Source organism: Pezoporus wallicus, unplaced genomic scaffold (assembly GCF_028554395.1).
Source record: "Pezoporus wallicus isolate ANWC-B61680 ecotype Strahan unplaced genomic scaffold, APGP_CSIRO_Pwel_v1 contig_2144, whole genome shotgun sequence".
Classification (NCBI taxonomy): Eukaryota; Metazoa; Chordata; class Aves; order Psittaciformes; family Psittacidae; genus Pezoporus; species Pezoporus wallicus.
In genome coordinates, this window is record NW_026640952.1 from 495,899 (window position 1) to 517,275 (window position 21,377).

The 21,377-nt window shown below is 38.7% G+C and overlaps 1 protein-coding gene across 1 annotated transcript in view; it reads left to right on the forward strand.

The window, feature by feature from the left end:
• The window catches only part of SIPA1L1 (signal induced proliferation associated 1 like 1), a 203,727-nt gene that overhangs the window by 57,226 nt on the left and 125,124 nt on the right, over positions 1–21,377 (forward strand). Inside the window, exon 3 of the mRNA XM_057421358.1 lies at positions 13,293–13,389. The gene's annotated coding sequence lies outside the window, so the exon portion shown is untranslated. The remainder of the gene's footprint in view (positions 1–13,292; positions 13,390–21,377) is intronic.

The window sequence follows — 21,377 nt, forward strand, 5'->3', positions numbered from 1 at the left end:
GAGGACTAGCTGCAATCTTGTTAAGATGCAGTAGCACAAAACGGAGTATGATTCTGTAGTAGTGACAATTACCTCATACGTATGGTACTGGGCTCTAAGCTGGCTGCCCTGGGGGGACCCTGGGAGAAATGAGTGTGCGCAGCGAGAGACCCTCTGACCCTCAGCTTGCGTAGCTCATTTGTGGCTCTCTGAAATGGTGCAATTCCTGTTCCCCAAAAGGGCAGTAAGGAGGAACGCTTGAAGACTCCAGTAAGAAAGTTATTTGTAGAATGTGGGTTAGTCCTGGCCTGTAAACTTGAACAATGTCTTCTGTATCCCATGCAAAGCCAGTATGCTAGTGCAACTTTTGTTTTTATTTGTTTAGCGTCACAGTATTATGCAAATCTGATTATGACCTGGGTAATAAGTTTACCAGACTTTCACTTTGTCTTAAAAAGAGTAAGGATGTTTAATCAAAATTGCAATATGAAGAATACCAGGAGTTAATAAGTATTTTGTTCTCAAACCCGTAAGTTACTGGGACTCTACTCCATGAGTGTTGCTGAGGCTTACCCTGAATTGAAGTGGAGCTTAACTATGGCAGGAGTTGAGTAATGGTTGTATTTTGAGGATTGAGACCAACGTAGTGTAAAAAGGCAGCTTTGCAGATGTGAGTTTAAGAGTAGTATTTTCCAAGTATTTTTTAATACAGTTATTTGAATGCATTACATGTTTAGTACTTTGATTGCTAAAGGGCCTTGTCAGATGTTTTTATTAAGGCACCAGCCTCTTTAACCTATGAAGGTTGGTTGATAAACATCCTCTATTACTATAAACATCCTCTTGACCATCTGCCAGTTAATGCCTGAAAGGAAGAAGAAGGTAGAATCTTTTACTTCAGAGCTTGTTTTCAGGCAGATATGCCATTATGTATGTAGTTTTCTGAGAAACAGATGGTTTGTGAAATGAACCTAACAAAAATACAGCTGCAAAAAAAAAAATCATTCCTTTGTGAGTCCTGCAGTGTGGTATTCGTGCTGTGAATATAAGCGTGATTAAGACAATACTAACAACTGTAGCTAAAGGTAAATTGTTGGAAAGCTTTAGGTTTTATTTCTCGAAGATGTATTTAGAAGCTTCTTCAAGTCCACAAAACACCTGAAAAAAGAGAGCAGGCTTTAGCCAGTAATGTATTCAAGTAAGGGGTTTGGCATCTTGCTGTTCTCCCATTTCTTTCCTTTTCCTTCCAGATCTAGGGACAATTGTTGGCAAATTAGTGAATGTGAATGAGTCTCCCATTACACACAGCGTGTTTTTTCTTGGTGTGAGCTGACCTGGAATAGCTTACCTTAGTTTTTCTTAGAGGATAAGGTCTCGCAGGTGTTTCTGGTGCTTTCTCTCCCTGCCTGCTGCAGGGAGGAAGGGATGTAAGACTTGAGTTGTGACATCATGCATCTCAAGGGTTTTTTGTTATCTTTATTTTGTAGGGCAGTTTTGTTTTCATTACACTGATGCTCTTTATTTACCTCTGATGTTTGTAAATACAGCTATTTCTTTTTCCTGAAACGATCCTTTTGTGTGGGCTCTTTTTTCCTCTAATTACCATGTGCAGTTAGCTAAGATTTGATTTGCAACATATTAAGATCTATTTTCTGTATAGATCTTGTATAACACAAAACTAAGTGACATGCTTGAGTAAGAAAAGCATCAGAGAACTGAATCTGTGAGCACATGATATCCCAGCGGCATGGTTTGGTGAAGGTAGTTTTCCTTCAGAGCCTTGTGCAGTTGGTATTTCCATCTTCTCCTCAGCAAAACCATGTTTGCAGCCTGCTGCCTGGTGCAGGGATCACAAGGAGCATTCTTTTGGGTGAAAGTAAACACTCCCACTGTGGAGAAGTGCACTCAAGCAGCAGGTGGGTTTTCAGGTGAGGCTGGTGGTAAGAGTTTTTCATGTGTTGATTCTAGATACAAGGGAAGAAACACACACTTGTGCTTCATTGATACAAAAATATTTCAGAGCCAGGGAGGTTTGAGGAGTACTTATGAGCAAGGAATTTTTGTGTTTGGAAGTAATCTGAGACCATAAATTGAGACCCCGTTGCACTGTAAAAAAAGAACTGAGTGAGCAATGTGATAGGAGTCCTTCTCCTCTGGAGTAAACTTTGTGTTACTATTGACAGCTTTTCTAGGGTATCTTAACCGCTATTTTGCATATGCAGTGTGCAACCAATCTTTACAAAATGTTTGTAAAAATCTTAGAAATGTGTTAAAAATCTGTGTATTATAAAGTGCTATATGAACATGGTGATGGCAACCCTGCGCTCAGTATGGGTTTTGCTGTGTGGTATCTTCCCTGTGCAGTGGAGTGCTGTTTTCCTAACACTTTGCCTTTATGTGGTTGAGACCTTGGTGATGAAATCCATTCGGGCCATTCTCTTAGAAAGTATGTGGTACTCTTAAATAGCATAAAGATACATCTCTTTAGATGTGGAAAAATTCCCTTATCAAGAAAAGACCTTTCTGATTACCAAATCAAAGTTACAATTGGTAATTATTCTGTACCCCAGCACTGAAGTGATATATGGGCTGATGAATCTCTGTATTCTAGATTTCAAATATGTTTTGATAGAGCATGCCAATAATGCTGTGCTCTCCAAGCATTTGAAACTGGGCAGCAACTTGTTCTTGCATGTAATTGCTAGATAACCATTGTAACCTTTATTAAAAACTAGTTCAGCAGAGCACTTTTGCCTATGAATTATGGGATTACTTGTCATAGGTCAGGAGAAGATCCATTAACACAGTGCACCACTTTGGGCTTATTTGATTTGTCTCCCATGTATAGGACATCAGGACTGTGGAAGCTCATCTTCAATTCCCCGTACACCAGTCATGCTAAAAACAGAAACTGTGCCATGTGTGGTAACAGATCTGCTGGAGTTTTTTCCAAATGCTTCTGCTGAGTCTCTTGGAATAAGAGTCAGACTACATCTAAACCTAACTTTTGAGTTTACTGGCAGATTTTAAGCTTGCTTGTACCTGATAAAAATAGTATTTCAGCTGAAGTTCAGGTGTGTTTTTCTTGTCTGGGGTAACTAGTAAAGTCAGTGGGATGAGACTTTTTTGTGCTGGTGTCTGAGCTCAGCTCTCGCTAATAGCAGTATTGGGCAGGATCTGTATTTTACCATTAAAACTGAGACTTCTGCTCCTTGGAAGCTCAGGGTGCAGCAGTGAGGCCACATCACATTATGAGCACATGCAGTACCTGGAAGGGTGCATCTTGCTTTTGTCTTCCTCCTGCTCAAACTTGGCTGCTGCTTTCTGCCTCCTCCACTTAAAGATGTATGCAGCTGCAGGGTGGGCTGAAGTGAGGGATCAATTCTGCTGAAAGCCAACACTTCCAAAGAAGAGGGGGGAAGAGAGCTCTACCCCACCAGCTCACATGTATGCGCTATATAATGTGTTTGGCCCTTTTGGCCTTAATAGGATGTTTCTGAAATCAGTTTCCACTTATGGTATGTCTGGATTTATTATTCTTATAAGTAGGATTTTTTAAATTTGTGCTTGTGCCCATGTTCGTGTACTAGATTGTTTGGATTCCATGCAATACATTAGTAATGTTTTCTTTCCCATGCTTTTCCTAATCCCATTGGAAGCAAACCGTCATGCATTTGTAGTAATGATGCTGTCATATTGTTAAAGTTGGATAAAAGTAATAAACCCTGTCTTAGGCTCTTTGTAGACACTATCAGTGGCATCATATAACAACTCTATAGATTTTGAAAATTGGTCGCCAAATGTATGGAGGAAGGAAAAGATTATCTGCTCCTGAGCAATCCACATTGCCACAATACAGCTGAAAGCCTTTTCTCAAAAGTATTTTGCTACTTGTGAAATAGTTTGAAGTTTTGTCCGTGTGTTCTCAAGACAGTGCATTTTAAAGTTAATCTTGAAATTGAAAAATTGAAAAAAATAAAGTTTGTTGGGTTTCACTGCAGGCATGCAGCCAAGCTTTATAGGTAGGAATAATGTGGACAGTATCTCAGAATGGTTACTTGTCTCTGGGTTTGTTCTTATTTAATGTCAGGTAATAAATTGTTTTTGGCCAAAGGCATGTTCCTGTATCTATGTATTCAAAGGAATGACATGCCATGTGGAGTCCATAACTTCTTCCTAATAGTACTGATTTCTAGCTCTCCTGTTACAATAGTTCTCTAGCCTGTGCAGCGTTTCAGTTGTCTGATATGAACAGGCAAGGGATGTGTTATTTTTTTTCCCCTCAAGATTTATAGTCACTACTTATTTTTACGTTAACTGGTGGAATGTAAAACCTTTGCTGGCATGTTTATTTGAATGAATCATTGTAACAGGCTTTTCTCAAGGCATTTATTTAGTCATGTTCTGCCCTAAAGTATACAGGGAGGCAGGTGAAGAGTTGTCTTGTTCCTGTGTATTCTTGACTGATGAACAGTGACTCAAATGGACTAGGGAGAAGATACTATTTAGATTGTGAAATTGCTTAAAAAGAAACATTCACTTGCAATGGGTACTGGTTTTGTGCTTCTGTTACTAATTCTCCTTTTACATTTGAACCTTTTAACCTGGTATAAGATTAGAGAGTTTTCTCCTCTTTAGTGGCAATGTCCAACATGCAGAGTGCATTTGATTAGGAAATGGATGTGGACAGTGGGTGCTTCTGTGTGGTGGGTGAGTTGGGTGTTTCTGCTATGGCCGAGATGCTGAAAGCATTGTGGTTGCCTTCTGTAGAAGGGCTGCTGCTGGCAGAGGTGTCGTGTCTCCTCCTCTGTGGTTGTGGCCTAAGGGGACAAAAGAAAGTATTTACGTCTCTAATTGTCAATTTTATGCCTTCCTTTTTAGTTTTATGTTCTTTAACATTTGTAGCTTCTGCAACTTCTGTCATCGCTGTTTGATTGCATTGGCCTGGTGCTGCAGGTTTGCAATTACTGACATTCATGAACCTCTGCTTGAAGAATATAATTTTGTAAAATAAGTAAGTTTTCTGCATCTAAACGGACAACCCCCAACAAAACCTGTGTTGTCACCTTTTATGCTATGTTGTTATATTAAGTCACTTTTTTCTGCTTTTGTATGTGTAGATTGTGTTTCCTCTAATGAATACTTACTGAAGTGTAGAATCTCAATTTATGGAAACATGGAGTTCCATGTACTTCGTTAAGAATGGATAAACTTGCTGTTTTGTTTCTTCATAATCTAATTTCCCATATTAACAATTTTCTTATTATAGTTTCTTTCCTAGAATTGCAGTTTCTTTAGAAACAAGGGTATCAAGTTTTTTTGGTATTAAAACCATGAGTTGTTCAACGGTGTACTTTCTCTGTATCTGAGGGTGTTGGTTACAGAGTGCTTTAACTGCAACAGTTGCCCCCTCCCCTGCCAAAATTAAAAGCAAAAAACCCACCTTGCCTTTCTTGAGTTCAATCTTATAGTCATTTACCTGCAGATCATGGTAGTTCTACAGGTCATGTATCTGGTTTATAGTCTGTGCCTACCTGGTATGTACTGTACAATACACTGTCCGTCAATGCATCATATACTTGCTTTAACAATGACTTTAACAATGCTTTAACAATGCTTTAACAATTTCTTGAGACTCTGTTCTCTATCAAACATACTCCAGAAGTTATTTCAAATACCCAAAGTACCTTACCTAAGGAGCCTAATTTCACAGTGCTGCTTGTAGTAAAAAAAAATGTGAATTCATATTTACTGACAAATAAGAGAAATAAAAGAATCCTGTGTGGCGATCCAGACATTCAAAGTCACTTTATTTTTTAACAGAAGAATGTGTGGACAGGATTCTCAGCTATACCTGGTCAGCCTGGGAATGAATGATTCTGTAGCAGTGAGACCACCTTAAGAATACCTTTTGAATAATTAAGTAACACATTGTGCGCTGGGTAATTTTACTGTCCTTGAGTTGAACAGTTGAAGCTGGGAGTAGACTTCCATGACTCCTTAATAGTTAGCTGCAATAATAGTCTCTGGATTCATGAGGTACTTTTACACATTTCTCTTTTCGTTTGGGTTTATTAAAAGTAGCATGTTCATAGTGTTCTGCAGCTCTTCCCTTTTTTCTCACAGATAAATGAGCTCAAAATCTTACATCTTATTTAATCAGTGAATCTGCAGTAACTTTGCAATGACCATGACTCAAGTCAGATTCCAAAACCTGTCTGTTCAGGTAAAAGTCTGGCATTGAAGAGTCTGCTGCAGGTCATGGCTGGGCATGTAGTTTGAGAAATTATATAAGCATTGAATTTTCTGCATTGTGTAATTGTGTAATTTTAATAATATTCTTGGAAATGCGGAAGTGGCTGGTTCCCTGCAACTCAATTTTTTTTTTTCTCATTTGAAAATGAGTATAAAATCTAACCTGTTTTTCCTTCACCCTCTCTCCTCAGAGATCTGTCAAATTACCCCTCTGTTTTAGATTCAGACTCGTCATGAAAATTAATCATTCTGACCCCTGTGAAGTAAATATTATTTTCATTAATGGGAAAATTGCAGAACAGACAAGTAAAATTGCTTGAGTTATGCAGGGCTCTTAGACATGTGGTCAAATAGCTAGACTGTTTTCAATAATTTCTTTGCAAACTTTTTTTATGCAAGCTGTAAGAATATTGATGCCATCTAAGGAGACAGAAAAATGCCTTTTTTTGTTTCCTGAGGAGTTGGATGACCAAGATCACAACTGTGAACTATCATGTATAGAGCAGTATGTCTTGAAATGTGGATAAATGAGCTATCTACTGGTAAGAGTACAAAATACTTTGTAATTTTATTGGGGAAACAGGCAAAGAACCCTTTCAAGTGTTATCTTAAGCTAGCAAAGAGCATGTAGGTCCTTGAATGGGTAGAGAAACCCGACTCTAATGGAAATTACCAGGTCTGCCAGGTGAGTCAAATCAGGATGAAGATGTAAGGTGCTTGTGTTTTATGAAATAGTAGATTATCAGTTCCCAGACAATGCAAGCATAAAAGAGGCTTCTTTGCTGAAAATGAAGACCTTGAGTGAGGCATGAGAGAGTATCTTGAATTACTTTTCGTCTCCTTCTGTAGAATTGACATGAGTCCTGCTTTATCTCAAAGGCGGCATAGATGAATATTTTCTTTTCCTTGATGGAAGGTCTGTTTGGTTACATATGCAAGAAACTTTCTAGCTCAAGAACTGTCTTTTTATTATAGCTGAATTTTGAGTTAGGGATAGAAGATATGATTTATGAAGTTTGAAACTCTTGGAGATTAGTAGGATTTTCAGTTTGACAGAGTTTCAAAGCTGATGAGTAAGTTCTGCTCAACAGAGTGGAATTTTTCATATTCTTTCAGATACTTTGCAACTATAGTGATGTAGTTAATGCCTCTTCTAATGAATTTTATAGGCAGTACACGTCAATATAACTTTTATTGTAAGGCTTCCTTGTGTAGCAGATGTATGGTGTATATTTCTGGTGTGCTGTGAAGGAGACTGGATGCTTATAGAAGTGATGCTCAAAGCACATACGCAGTCAACTGACATCTACAGCTGGGTATTCCTGGTTTAAACACTTCCTGTGGTAAAGGGTAAAACAATGGCTGGTATACTGTGAAAGACTGGGGAAATGAGTTTTCATGTTTTGTTTGACAGAAGTTAGTACCTGCCAGTGGAAACCCACTGGTTGACCAGTGTACACCGATGCCATGCCATTTAGTAACAGAGCTTCGTGGCGTTTAGTTTATTCATTCTTAGGCAGTTCTCTGCCTTCCTGTTTTGCGCATCCAACTTCTCTAGCTGATGTATTGTTTACACTGAGGAACTGAAAATGCATATAAAGTGCTGATGAAAGCCATCATATAAAGTCATTACAGTTCTTTGCCATGGGTGGTAGAATTTGGAAGACTAATATTTATGACTGCCATTTGGCTGCTGGATGACCTTGAGCAAGTCCTTTTCTTTCTCTTGATTTTCCCTTTCTTTGTATTTGGTTTAATGATATTTACCTTATCTGCAAAGCGCTTTGAACCCTTATCAGTGGAAAGCTTCCTAACAAGAAAAATTCTCTGTGGTGCTTCCTCTGTTTCCATTGGCAAACAGCTTTAAAATTCCAAATATAGAAGTCAGTTGAGATGCTGGCTCAGGTTTTAATTTCTTTCAGCAGGAGAAAAATGGATTGAAAAGGAAATGGAAGAGTAGTGAGCTTTCAAATTGTGAATTTGCAAATTCTCTGCTGAATTTGCCTGTTATCCATGGTCCTCCAGTATTTTCTGCCATAGACAATATTTTTTCTTCACTCAGCAGCAGTAACTCTTAAAGTGGAAAGTTCTGTCCTTCTTTTACAGCTTAGCTGTGAAAGCAGGCCAGGCTCAAAAGCAGTAGGGTAACTTATCTGAAGAGAGAACCTGATTTTAAAGAGGGCATATTGGACAGTAAAAAAGGTGGGTCACTACCTCATGTAAGGGAGAAAAAATGGCCTGTTTGCATTTGTTGTTGGTTTTCTCCATTTCAGATTTAAGTATTTGCATTCCTTACTTTAGAGTGCTTACTGTTATCAGGGATATCTCCAAAGGTCACATTTTCATGGTTGTACTCTGTAAATTCCTTGATGTTTCACTTCACTTACTTCTGGACTGGACAAAAGCTTTAGTTCATAGATTAGAAGCAATTTCAATTTAGGAGTATTTTCTTGGTATAGGTATTTCACTTGTAGGACATGCAATTATATTAAAGGTAAACATGAAGCCACTTACAGTTGCAGTAATAGATTGTGTGGCTGGAAATCTGGCCTCAGTGTGGAAGTCTGTAAGCCATGGTGCTTGTGAAAGGCCAGGAGAATTTACGGTGTACTGCACAAAAATGATGATCTGAACATCAGAAGAAGCCTTTTCAGGTCAAATTAATTTAAATGAAATTTTGTTCCATTACCCCTTTTGAGAAAAATGTCAAGAATTATAGTAATTGACTCCTGTAGACAGGGCAGTAGAGTAGTTAATGAATTAAATGTAATGTTACTAATTTTGATTGATACTATTATAATTACGATGTCAAAGGTGTTTGAATTTGTATCAGGCTATAAATCTTAATCAGACTTCTAGTTTACTGTTGATGAGAGGAAAAAAAGCAACACAGAAAATGAGAACCCAGGCACCCCCCAACCTAAGCTGAATCTTCATTCAAAAATGAAGTATAACTCAATTTCAAGGCTCTTAACTGCTGGTTTACAAGAAGATACAAGCAGGTAAAAAGGTTTTACTAGTTCAGCTTTCTTCCTTGTTAAGACGTATTTCTGAGAAGTTCCTGAAGGTCTTGGTATCTGAAAAGCAAAACGTGAATATTCTCTCTGAATTTTACTGTCAGCAGCAGGAGAGATTCCCCTGACAGCCCTCAATGCTCTTCTAGGGTTTTTTGTTGTGTAATAGCCGTAGTCTGACTGGAGATCTTAGAGCCTGAGGTAAAAGGCAGCCTTCTTAAACTTGACCTCTTCTGTTCTTGCTAAGGAGAAATAAAACTTCATTTTACCTAAAGGTGAAATTTATGGAAGGATACGAGAGATCACATTATTCTGTCAGTGACTCTTGAAGCAAATGTTCTTTAGCTTGACAAGCCAAGCATGAAAGGATATGCTTTATTAGGATGCAAATACTATGTATGTGATTCATTTGTTGTCTAATATTTTCATGGGGTTTTGGTTTATTAGAATTATATGCGTATTAGTATGTAGAGAGGCTGTATTAAGGTGTCAAATATTGTATTTTGCTATTCACCAGGCTGAAAGTCAGGATGGCTGTAATTCAAAATCTGGTGGGAGTCTATACCTTCTTTTGTAATTTTCCTAAAATAAGGGATTTCATTTCTTGCTACCTTTTTATATGCCTTTTTTTTTATACTTTTTTCTACATCACCTTACTTCTTTTCTTGCTTCTGTGTTTTTCACCATTTTATACTCAGTGTTTCAGATCCTTCTTTCTGTTTTCTGGAGGTTCTACTGTTCAGGAGTTTTATACCTCTCTGTGATACTCCATTCTTATCTGCCTTTCTGATCCAGAAGAATTTATGCCTCAGTCGGTTTCAGGAGCAACTATCTTGTATTTTTAAGAGTAATTTTAAGAGCTTAGCTGTGACTTCTGAGTGTGCTGCTTTTGATTGCTGTGTAGGTTTGTGCAAGTCAGCTGGCTTGGTGCTTTTCAGAATCCTATCCTAGCTGTGTTTCTGTATGAATAATAGCCATTAGTGCTCAACAGTCATGTAGTTGAAAAGATGTGTAAAAATGAAGTTTACTTTGTAGTAATGTTGCTTACCAGTTTCTGGTATTCAGTGTCCTCAGTGACAGCATATGCTTGACTGGAGATGAAAGTTAAAGCCCTGTGAAAGCTGTGGTTGGAGGTAGCCTTCCAGGAGTACTGCTCTGTAGGCTGTTCTCTATTGCAGCAGTGTACTGTGGGTACAGGAATTCAGTCAACTGCTAGACGCAGGGCTTTGAAAACACCCACCTCAACACTCAAGAAAATGAGGTGATGGAGTCCTATTCCATTTGAGGTAAGCTTTGCAAATAGGTTTTAGACTTGTCTGGTGCCATAGGAGCAGCAGCCTCTTCTGTTCCCTGCAGTGCATCATCTCATGTTTCTTGAACTTAATTGGTGAAATTTGTCCAGGCTGTCTTCATTCCTCTGGTAGTAATTACAGTAATAATCAGCTAATGCACATACAACCACAGCCTTTTGTTTTTATTGGGAAGGGAAAGACAGACCTATTAAAAGTATTTTCATGGGTTTGTGATGGCAGAACACGTCATGTAGACTGATTTGTTTAGAAAGTGTAACAGGTATAGGTGGTGCCTTCCTAAAGAAAACCGAGGAGGATATTTTCCGATGCTCATGCTTTCTTTCCTTTGAAAATCTAGACTAGTTAGTAGGACATCCTGCAAAGGTCTGCTTGCTTTTCTGGGAAGATGAATGGACTGAAGGCTGTGTAGGCCAGGGGGGAAAGAAACTGTCAGAAAGAAACATCTGTACTTGTAGTTATTTTATTTTCAGCATTTCCAAATACTGTTAGATTCTGCCGAGAATGAATAAAAGTTATTCTTAGTGTTTCCAGAGAGCATTCTTTTTCCCCTTCTTTTGGAAAGGCTTTGGCTACACTTTCAATACTTCCTGATGCTGTTAATTATATAAGGCTTTGGACTGCTAATGTGCGGGTGACTTGCTCTCTGTGAGAACAGCTGTTGCAGGATGCAATAGAAAAGTGGGGGAAGTGAAACATTCCCTGGGTAGGTGGCAGATTCTGAAGCCAGGAGGATGAATCTGCAAGGATTCCTCATTTTGTTTGTGCTGCATATTGACATCTGGAACCTAGCAAACAATCCTTTGAATTCTTTTCAAGGAACACATTTTAGTGAGGTAAGAAAATAGCCTTTTTCAGTAGAATGAAGTTTGTTCTTCCCTCCCTCTCTACGCCTACACCAATGTTTTTTCAGCTCTGCAAGTGTGTTTTTTCTCACCCTCTATGCTGTGTAGGCGGCCTTCCCAATCACAATTGAGCTTCATAGGCAATCTTTTACCAAAAAAAAAAAAAGAAAAAAGTTGTTTTTATACAGCAGGTCTATAATTTAACACCAAAGGAAATGGAGAGTTCTGGACTGGAATTATGATGCATCTTAGAAATGTTTGAACAGGTGAAGAATTTCATCCTAAAGAAAGCAAGGAAATCTTTTCTTGAGCAGAAGGCCACCACCTGAGGAAATGATTTATTTACCTGCTGCCCAAATGACTTGCCAAAATGTCAGTAGCAATTGTAATCAGATAGATTTTAAACCTTTTCCTTGCCTCATTACACTGAGAGGTAATTGAACTTTCCTGCCCCAAGATTAGAATATGATTCTACTTGAAAGAGACAGGCACAGTTTGTTGATAATATGAAAGTTAGAAAGCAGTTCTTCCTTCAGTGTTACCTTGTTTTAAACACGAGTTTAGTTCTCTCTGACCTCTGGAAACTGCTTTTGCTGCATATGATATGTACTGCAGCTCTTCTGATGATGCTTCTTAGTTTTCCAGGGTCTTAATTTCACATAGTATCTTGTCAATAAGCCTAAACCTAATTTGCAGTTACAAAACCCAACTCTGAAAGCTGTATTTTTAATTACTTAAAGTAAGATAACAATAATTACTTTCTTGAGCTCTGTTGTAATGATGTCTGGCGCTTCTTAAAGAATTTTGGTTGATACTAACGTTCTTGCCACCAAGTATTCAAACTTCATTCAACCCTGTCTGGAAATATTATTGGGATAGTAGTAATGGGTGACTAAAAATTACTTGCATATCAACCTATCAAATTTCAGAGATCACTATAATAGAATAAATAGGGTTTGTACCATGGTTTTACATGCAGCTTATGATGGCATTGCAGCGGAAAGCAGCTGTCCTTGACTGCTTACCCTGACCTGTGCCTTCTCTGCCTTTTGTCAGCACAAATTCTTACGTAGCTGTGCAGTGATCTGGACTGGGAAAAGCCAGATTTGGAGAAATGATCTAGGTCTTCTCCTCAAGTCTCCTTATTTAGAGTTGGATTTTAATCCATCTTTTTGATATGATTCACCACACATCTCTTCTAACACTGGAGCTTGGTGGGAGGAGAGGAGGACAAAAATTCACTGTCTGTGCTCTACCTCCAGTTTGTGCCCCTGCAGTGTTCTCGGGTCTGCAGTATGAATCTCCATGGTTACATCTGTTTGCCCAGTCTAATTTTAGAGGGCTCCAGTCATCTTTTGTAGCAATAGATAGAGGTCAGATATTAAGGCTAATGTTGAAACAATACAGGTTTTATTACAGGACCTGGTAAATATGAAGGACTAGCTTTGAGCCATTTTTCCTTGCTATACTTGGGGACTTCTTAGAGGAGTGTAGCTAGTGACTTAATAAATAACCCCCCTCTTTCCTTTGCGATTGGCCTTTATGTTGAAAAAGGTGAGAAAAAAAGTGGGCCACAGCACTGTGAAATGTCCCCTTTCAGGTGTAACCAAATGTTTGCCAGAATGTGTTCTGGAAGAAAATAACGTGGTTCAGAAAAAGGGTGATAAAAGAAAGGTTGGGATTGTTATATTAAGAAACTTCTCATGCAAGCACTCTCAAATGAGTAAGCTAGCCACTTAAACTTAATAGGTTCATAGTTTTATAAGTCTTTGTTACTTCTGGCTTCTAACTAGCACAGTTTCCACAATACCATTTCCCTTTTGAAAAAAATTTAACCTGTTTGTTTCCCTTTCAAATATTGTTCATACCCATGGTCTTTCTGCTTCCAGGTTTCACCATGGCATGATTCCTCTGAAGCTGATCGTGGCAGCCGCCAGGAGTTTTTGCTAAAGCTGTGTGTGCTTGCCTTCTCAGGAATTTAGATAGGTAAGTGTGCATGCTCCACTTTCTGCACTGTGTGACAGTTACCCTTTAGAGTAGTGCCAGTTGCCACAAAATCAGTGTTGGCTTTGTGACTGCTGATGGTGTGCAGTGTTTCATGCAATATGGAAGGGGTGGTCTCCAGCAGGTAGGCTGGCTGCTGCCGTGTGCCAGACTGTATCCCACTCTGGCGCTGAATGCATCCTCTATATGCAAAGAGATTTTCTCAGGAGAGAGATGCAAGGGGACTAGATGAATATTTCCTTCCCCCTTTCTACTAGATATTTGTAGAAGTGTTCGTAAAAGCAGGTTGGACTCTTCAGGCAGTGACAGAATGCCTGTTTTGTCACATTTTCTAAAACACAGTAGTTCTTGTAGGTGGTTTATTTTAATCTACTTGTGAAACTAAACTCATGTTGTAAGGAAGGGATGATTATTCTGAATGTGCCCAGTTCTTGAAAAGGACTGTCTTTTAGTACATGATCTATTCTTTCACAGAAATATATTTTTAGGGAGTTTGTGAAACCATAAAAACGATGCTGCAAGTGTGAGATGCTGCAGGTCCACCCATGCAGCCTTGCCCTCTGCCTTGTATCAGATGCAAGTCTTTTGCAGATGTGTAATGACCTGGATCAAGAAGGCTGGAAAACTGCAGTGTGTGGCTTTGGGTAGAGGGAGGAGGGATGGGGAGCAGTGGTGTTGGCCCTGCAAAGATGGGTAGGGGTGGATTTGTTTTCAGGTGGATGCGCTTCCTGAATTAATGCCACATGTTGTGCGAGCCGTAGTGCTGCCACCTGAAGGGAGGTGACCATAATATTGCTGGGGACTGCAGGGAGAGAAGCATTGACATCTGAACTTGGATCAGTGTACCCTGATTTGCAGACAGGCTGTAAAAACACGACCTTCTCCATGTAATAGATTTTAATGATCTATTTATTAACAGATGTTGAAAGCTACAGGTACAGGACATGCAAAAGAACTCCAGTCTGGAAGTGACAAGCAGTGTAATAAACATTGCTACCAAAGAAAAAAACCTTCCTTGTAACCTAAGTTCATCAGTGTGCCACGTCTAAAGAAACAAATAGGTTTCTTCGAGAGAACCTGCCCTGTAGTTGTTGCAGTCGTTCAGGACAATGTTGTTGTATCGAATGTGTCAATTTAAGTCTGTTCTTCTGAAGTGCTGTCAGCAAAGCTGTGCTGTGTTTGTAAGGGAGTGGTTAGCCCCTGGGGTTTGATTTATTGTAACAACAAAACCTTTCCTTCAGAGGACACATATATATTGTAAACAAACATGTCTTTTTGTGGATCTGGAGGAGCCCTTGGAAAAGGCTGTTTTAGTTACTTTCCCCTTGAATCATCTTACCTCTTCACTTGGCACTTCAGTGTCAGTTTTTGCATGCAGTCATTATTGTGGTTTTCTTCGGTATGTAGTTCTCAAAGTTACAGATAGAGGAGAAAATACTGTGTCCATCTCTTTCCCAGCACACCATACAGAACTTCTGTTTTGTTTTGCTTTTGAAGTTTGTGGTCCCATGGGACATACTTTGATCCTAAACGCTGTGTAGTGGGGCATGAACAGTGAAAAAGTGCTGTCTTGAGTGATGAAGTAAAAGTAATCTCTCAGCTGCTAATTTAACTTATTGGTGGAAAGTAAGGAAATGCTCCTCCCCCACCTCCACTCCCCCCGCTATTTTTGGATTCTACAGTTTGGGTTTTTTGTTGTACATTTTCCATAAAGAATGTCTCAGTAACTAAGCTAACTTTGCCAGTGATGATGTCACCATGTTATACCACCAAACTACTTAACGAAGGTGGTAAGCTCCTTTTTATTACACGTGCAATTTTTGTTCATTAATGCTAATTGTTTCCCAGTGGACTATTTAAAATCATTAAGTTCTAGCTCATAACAAATCTATATATACAAAGTTGTATTTAAAATGTAATTTGTTTCACTAGTAACTGTTCTGGTTGTTTACGAGCTTGTATGCTAGAGGTCCTACAGACCCAGTCTTGTGTACTGAAACTCAACAGCAGGTTTTACAGTTGGGACTAAAACGTTTTAGTAAACCATATCCATGTTAACAGGTAGCCTTTTTAGAAACAATAACATGCTCCAATAAAGCTGACATTTGCTTATGTTTCAAATACCAAATCTAATTTAAAAGATATTTATGTGGAAGACCCAGCAGCATAAACTTTGTTCTGTTAGCTTCCCCACATTCTTTTGGTAATATAGACAGAATGAAACTTATAAAATACAGCTTAACCTGAGGACCAGGGGGAGGGAACAGAGGGATGCTCACTGTGCCTAAGTGGCTGATGTTGACCTTAAGTTATTTTTTGTAGGATAGTGTTTAAAGCTGCTGGTTTTATCTTAAGTATTCTTTTCCTGTTGACAATTTGAAGCCTAATGGCTTCATTTATCATGGTAATAAGGTCTGGTTGGTGTGGGAAAGGTTTTGCCTCAATGATCATTGCTTGCTCTTTCAGGTGATGTGGTTGAGTACACAATGCTGTATGCTCTGTAATGGGAGATGGCAGCTGTATGGGTACCCACCCTTTCTCTGCGTGGACAGGAGGAGATGTAGAGAGCTGTGTTCCTTTCTTATATTTTGTAGGTTTAGTCCCGTCCGACCCCTGTCCCCGTCCCCCCCCAGCTGTCCCAAGGTTTAGTTGATTTCTACAAAGGGTTTGTGTTACTAGGATTGTGTAGGTCTGTACTTCAAGCTGTTTCCCTGAGAAGTCTGAAGAAAGTTAGGAAAAAACCCTGCAATTAATGTTTAGTCTTGGGGTTCTTGTAAAGAAAGGTTGCTGCTTGAGGAGTGCATCTATGTATTTCATTTGTATGCATGTACCTGAGAGACAGAGGGGATTAAGGGTATTAGATGATCGTATTGATGAGTGAACATTACCAAGTTAGTGACTGCCTTCTGTGATGTCTTTGTGGTATTTCAATGATAACTACAATATTGTCATTAAATGGAAAAGAAATAAAAAGTGCTTAGTATATTTTAACCTTCCTTTATGCTTAAGATAGTGCAGTAAATAGGCAAAAATTAGTATGTCATAGTTGGAGGTAATTTAATGTAGTGCAGTTCTAGAGAATTACAGTTGGACCATTCAAAAAAACTTGGATAATGTTCTTAATAACTAAAGATGTCCATTATAATAGGAAATGGATCTTCAGGAGGAAAGTCTCATCTTCAGTTCCCTGTTTGTGAGACTTCTGAATATACAATTCTTTAAACCATATGTATATGAGTGAAGGAAAAGAGAAAAGCCTGGATTCCATTAATTCTTGGCTACCCATAAACTGACAAGGATCTTATACTATTTTCCTAGTCTAGAATGACTGAAGATTTAGTGGTATGGATTGTAATGATCCATGTTCTTTGCTGTTACAGGCACCTGTTGACTACACAGGCCAAGAATGAGGGTACATAGGCTGTCTGCATGCTTCCTGATTTCAGAATGGTTAGGCACACCCAAGTTAGCTTTAATATAGCTAGCCTGGATTAGAAAAGATTGCAAGGATTTAACAGCATGGATTTTAGCATAGCCTGCTGGAGACTGGTAGGGAGTCTGGGTGCTTAATCGCTGCAGTCTTTTGCCCTGGAAATAGAGTGGATTTTGTAAAACTCTATGAGTTCTGTAGCTTGCATAAATGTGGAGAGCTGTTGGTAGCTTAAATGCATATATTGTTGTGTGTACGAATTTTTCCTAGTTTTGTCTTTAAAATGTGGAATATAGTATAATTTAGAACTAGAAACTATGGACCTAGTGTTATGCATGATTATGAATGCACACTGATTAAGGAGATGTTTTCTGTAGTTGATCCTGCTGTGTTAACACTTTGTGGGACTGGCTGGTAAAGAATGAGCAACCCTGGTATTTTGATTTTCTCCATGGCTCAGCTTGTGTATTGCTAAAGTATAGTGTGCTGCTGTACTGCTTAAACTTCAATAGCAACAGATTTTGGCAGTTAAAATGCATTGCAGGTTAGTACCAGAAATTTGCAATTAAATCTGAGACACAGAACAGACGGAGAATCTGTGAATTGGAGCTAAAAGTAAGTTCACGGACAGAAAAAAACCAACCAAAACCCCAAAAGAACAAAACCCCAAAACAAACCAACAAAACCCAGACTACTTCCCTTCTCCAAGAAAACCCAAACAACAACCCTCCCCAAACCCAAACTCATAAGGGGACCACAGAGTAGCAAAGTGGAATTAGAAACTGTGAACTTCATTCATGTGTTGTCATTGACTTAGTGCTATTTCTCTGCTTTGCTTTTTTACCTGCCGAAGGAAAATGCTTGGTTCCTTTATGAAGTGTTTTGAGAACATATGCAACTGCTACTACTGCAACTGCTACTACTACAACTGCATTGACCATTAGAATTCCTAAAATTATCTGCTTCAGACAGAACAAGGTGAAATACAACGTTTATTTGAAAAGCATCCAGTTTCAATGAGAATATTTCTGGGAATTTGAAAATGAGCAATTCTTAAATGATTCAGTCTGTCTGAAAGCAAAAGAAGCCTCATCTCTAGCCTGAATTTGTTTAGGTCTAATTTCTAGTAATTGGTGGTTCTTTTGTATCTCTGCTTGATGAAAGATCAAATTCCCTCCTTCTCTTGCTTTTTGTATTCTTTCTATAGGGATATTAATTTCTTTCTTCTGGTTCTTCAGCATCCTTCTTGAACTGTGAAATCAAGAACTAATTGCAGTTTTCTGTGCCAAACAAATGTAACTGTTTTGCTCTCTTATTTGGTATCTTGCTTGTTTAAATGTTAGTGGATTGCATGAGATTAGCCACATCTGCGTGTTGTGAGTTCTCTGTTGCATACACAGATTCAAGCAAGTGAACTTGAAAATTGGAGTAATGCACAGAGGTGTCACCTGTGCAGATCAGAATTCACGCTTTCCACCTGAGATCAGAGGAGATCAGCTTCCTTTTCAGTCTAATTGTACTCACTGCTTATGCATAATGCAAAACCACAACTTGACTCTGCTCTACTTGATGAAAGATAAAGATCAGCGTCTACTAGAGAGTGTGATGCTAGCTTTACAGATCTTGTCAGCATGAGGCATTAGTCATCTCTTTTTATGTATATAATGTAACATAAAAGTATATGAACATCATAATGTGAATGGTGCTGTATAGCTTTTGAATTGTCACAGACTCATAGATTTACTAGGTTGGAAGGGACCTCAAGGATTGTCTGGTCCAGCCTTTCTTGGCAAAAGCATGGTTTAGACAAGATGTCCCAGCACCCTGTCCAGCTCAGTCTTAAAAGTGTCCAAAGTTGGGGAATCCACCGCTTCTCAGGCGAAATTATTCCAATGTCTGATTGTTCTCACTGTGAAAAATTTTCCTCTTGTGTCCAATTGAAATCTCCAGGAATAACTTGCACCCATTACCCTTGTCTTTTCCACATGACTCCTTGTAAAAAGGAAGTCTCAGTCTTCTTTGTAACAGTAGTATAATTAGTAAGTAGTGCTTCCTGTTAATTTGTATGTTTTTTTTTAGCATGTTGGCCTCTTTAGTTTTTTGCCTTGCATATGCTGTTAGATGAATGTCATCAGTCACTAATTCATTCCATATATTCCATATATCAAGACTCGGTACTAATAGACAGTTCTTCAGTACCTCAAAGCAATGCTATTTATTATATTGACTGTTGATACCACTAAGATCTCATTTTTTATTTTTTAAACAAAGGAAGTTTGTAATTCGCAGAAGTTTTAAACAGTTTTCTAACTCGTCAGGGTAGTTAAAAACTCAGCTTTGGGATTATGTATGATTTTTACCGAAATAACCTGAATGTCTTCATGTGTTTGAGCTGTACTGTTTCACATGCCTGTTCATCTCCAGTAAAGGTAGAAGGGAAGGAGCAAGATTTCTCATTAAGTTAAATTTTTACATCTACGTATTTTAGAAAATACATGAGAATTTTCTCTAAACTGAGAAGTCCATGGTGGAAAAGTCTTGGATTTGAGACTTCGGTTGGATAGAACTAAGGTGTGATACAGTGTGGTGGAATTTTTGGTTTTATTGCTTTTAGGTATTTTGTGTGCATGCAGACTTTCCATATCATTTTAAGGATGTTCCTCTTCTTCATCCATGTCAGTGTCCTGTCATTTGTGAGGCTGTGTGTCTGGATGTATTAACTGTTCTAGGCTGCATCTTAGAGCAGTGCTGGCCTGGCCAGCCCTTAGTGCCTTCAATAGCTCCATTCCAGATGCGGGCAGAACAAAAGCAGGAAAGCTGTTTCCTCATCTGGTTGTTGAGCCAGTCTTGGTCCTGCACACCTTGAGATGTTTGGAAGCTTATGGTTGTGTAGCTGTGAAACAAGAAATACTGGAAAAGACATCTTTTTATTTTTATTTCCCCCCTCCCCCCCCCGTTTTTTTTTTTTTTGGTGTGTGACAGTCATACCTTAGAGGAACAGCCACTGCTGTTCTTGCTTCCTCATGCTCCTTCACTCTTGGTAACATGTAGTAGTATAGACATGATTTTTCAGGATATGAGGAAGCACTGAATAATCTGAACTCCAAGTTGACTTTAATTTTTTTTTTCTATGTGTTATTTCTTCTCTTTCTCTGAACATCTTCATTTTCTCTACTGCTTTTAGGCATCTGTTTTCTTCAGCATTCTCTTTTTATTCCTCTTTTCCTCTCCTCTAGCACCTGTGCTAGAGCTCTTTGCAGAGATTTCCTGAGGAGAAAGGTTTAGGTTGAGAACTAGTGCACCCTTCTTTATGAAGCAGTATCTGAGGCCTCAGCTTCTGTCTCTGGAAACAAGTGGCTGTTGGGAGGAAGTTGTTTGAAAGAGAATGAGCTGTGAAATGTCTGGGGCCTGAGAGCCATCCCAGCTAGGATTAATTTAGAATCAGAGGTTTATAGCATTCTTTAAACATTTACATGCTTGGCTGTGGGGGGATGAAAGGGGTCAGACATGTGCTCCTTGCAAATTCTGGTTCCTTGCCTATAAAAGGGAGGCAGAGGTAGATTTAGTAAGACTGAAAACTTGAGAGAAGAGCAGGTAAAGGCAGTGGCTATTAAATGTTTTTGCTGTGATATTAAATTGTGGGCTAAGCGCTCTCTCTTGGATTATTCTGCAAAGCAGTTGTTATTCATGTATTAGTAAGGGCTGGTCTGGGTTTTTTAGCTTTGCTTTTATTAAAATGGTTTGGATGTAGAAAGGAATGTCGAGGCTTACAGCCATCTTCATAGATACTAGAAAGATATTCAAAAGAGCTGGTTAAATATTTGTACAAGTTGGATGCATTTTCTCATACATTAAACACTTAACTGTTGTCTTTCATCCCGAAATCTAATTTTACAGTTAGCTTACTGTATTTTGTCAAATCAGAGTTCCCTCAGTCTTCATGGTGCTGCCTGTGACAGCACAGGAACAGATGTAAATGGAGGAATGTAAGATAGGTTGGTAGCTGTAGACTTAATTAATGTCTGGTGACTTTCAGATCAGGACTCTCTGAATGAGGAAATCCAGTACCTTTTGCTCTTTGTTGCCATTCTCCTTTCTAATTCTGCAGCAGCTTTTTTTTTTAAATTGGAATGGGCAGGATTGCTTTGGTACTGAAGACAGAATTTTTATACATTGATAAAGAACTAGTGTTCTCTACAGAATAATTCTTACTGCTGTCAATAGGCGGGTGGTGGTGTGAGCTTTTTCTTTATGAGCTTTAAAGTATGCGGGTATTGGTATCCATCAATTTATAATCTTCAGTGTAAATAATTCTGCAAAGAATTGAGAAATGTCAGGTAGTATTGGTAATGGATCTGCTTACCATATTTGATTATCTGCTCGGTACAGTCACCTAACAGTAACAGTGGGAGCTTCAGAGCTGTGAATCATTGCAGCATGTGAAATTTTCCAGGGTCTGGAAGATGCATGGCTAGGGTTTAAACATTCCTGTGCTTACCCCAGATGAATAAAGCCTCTACTGACATGTCTAAAGGCATTT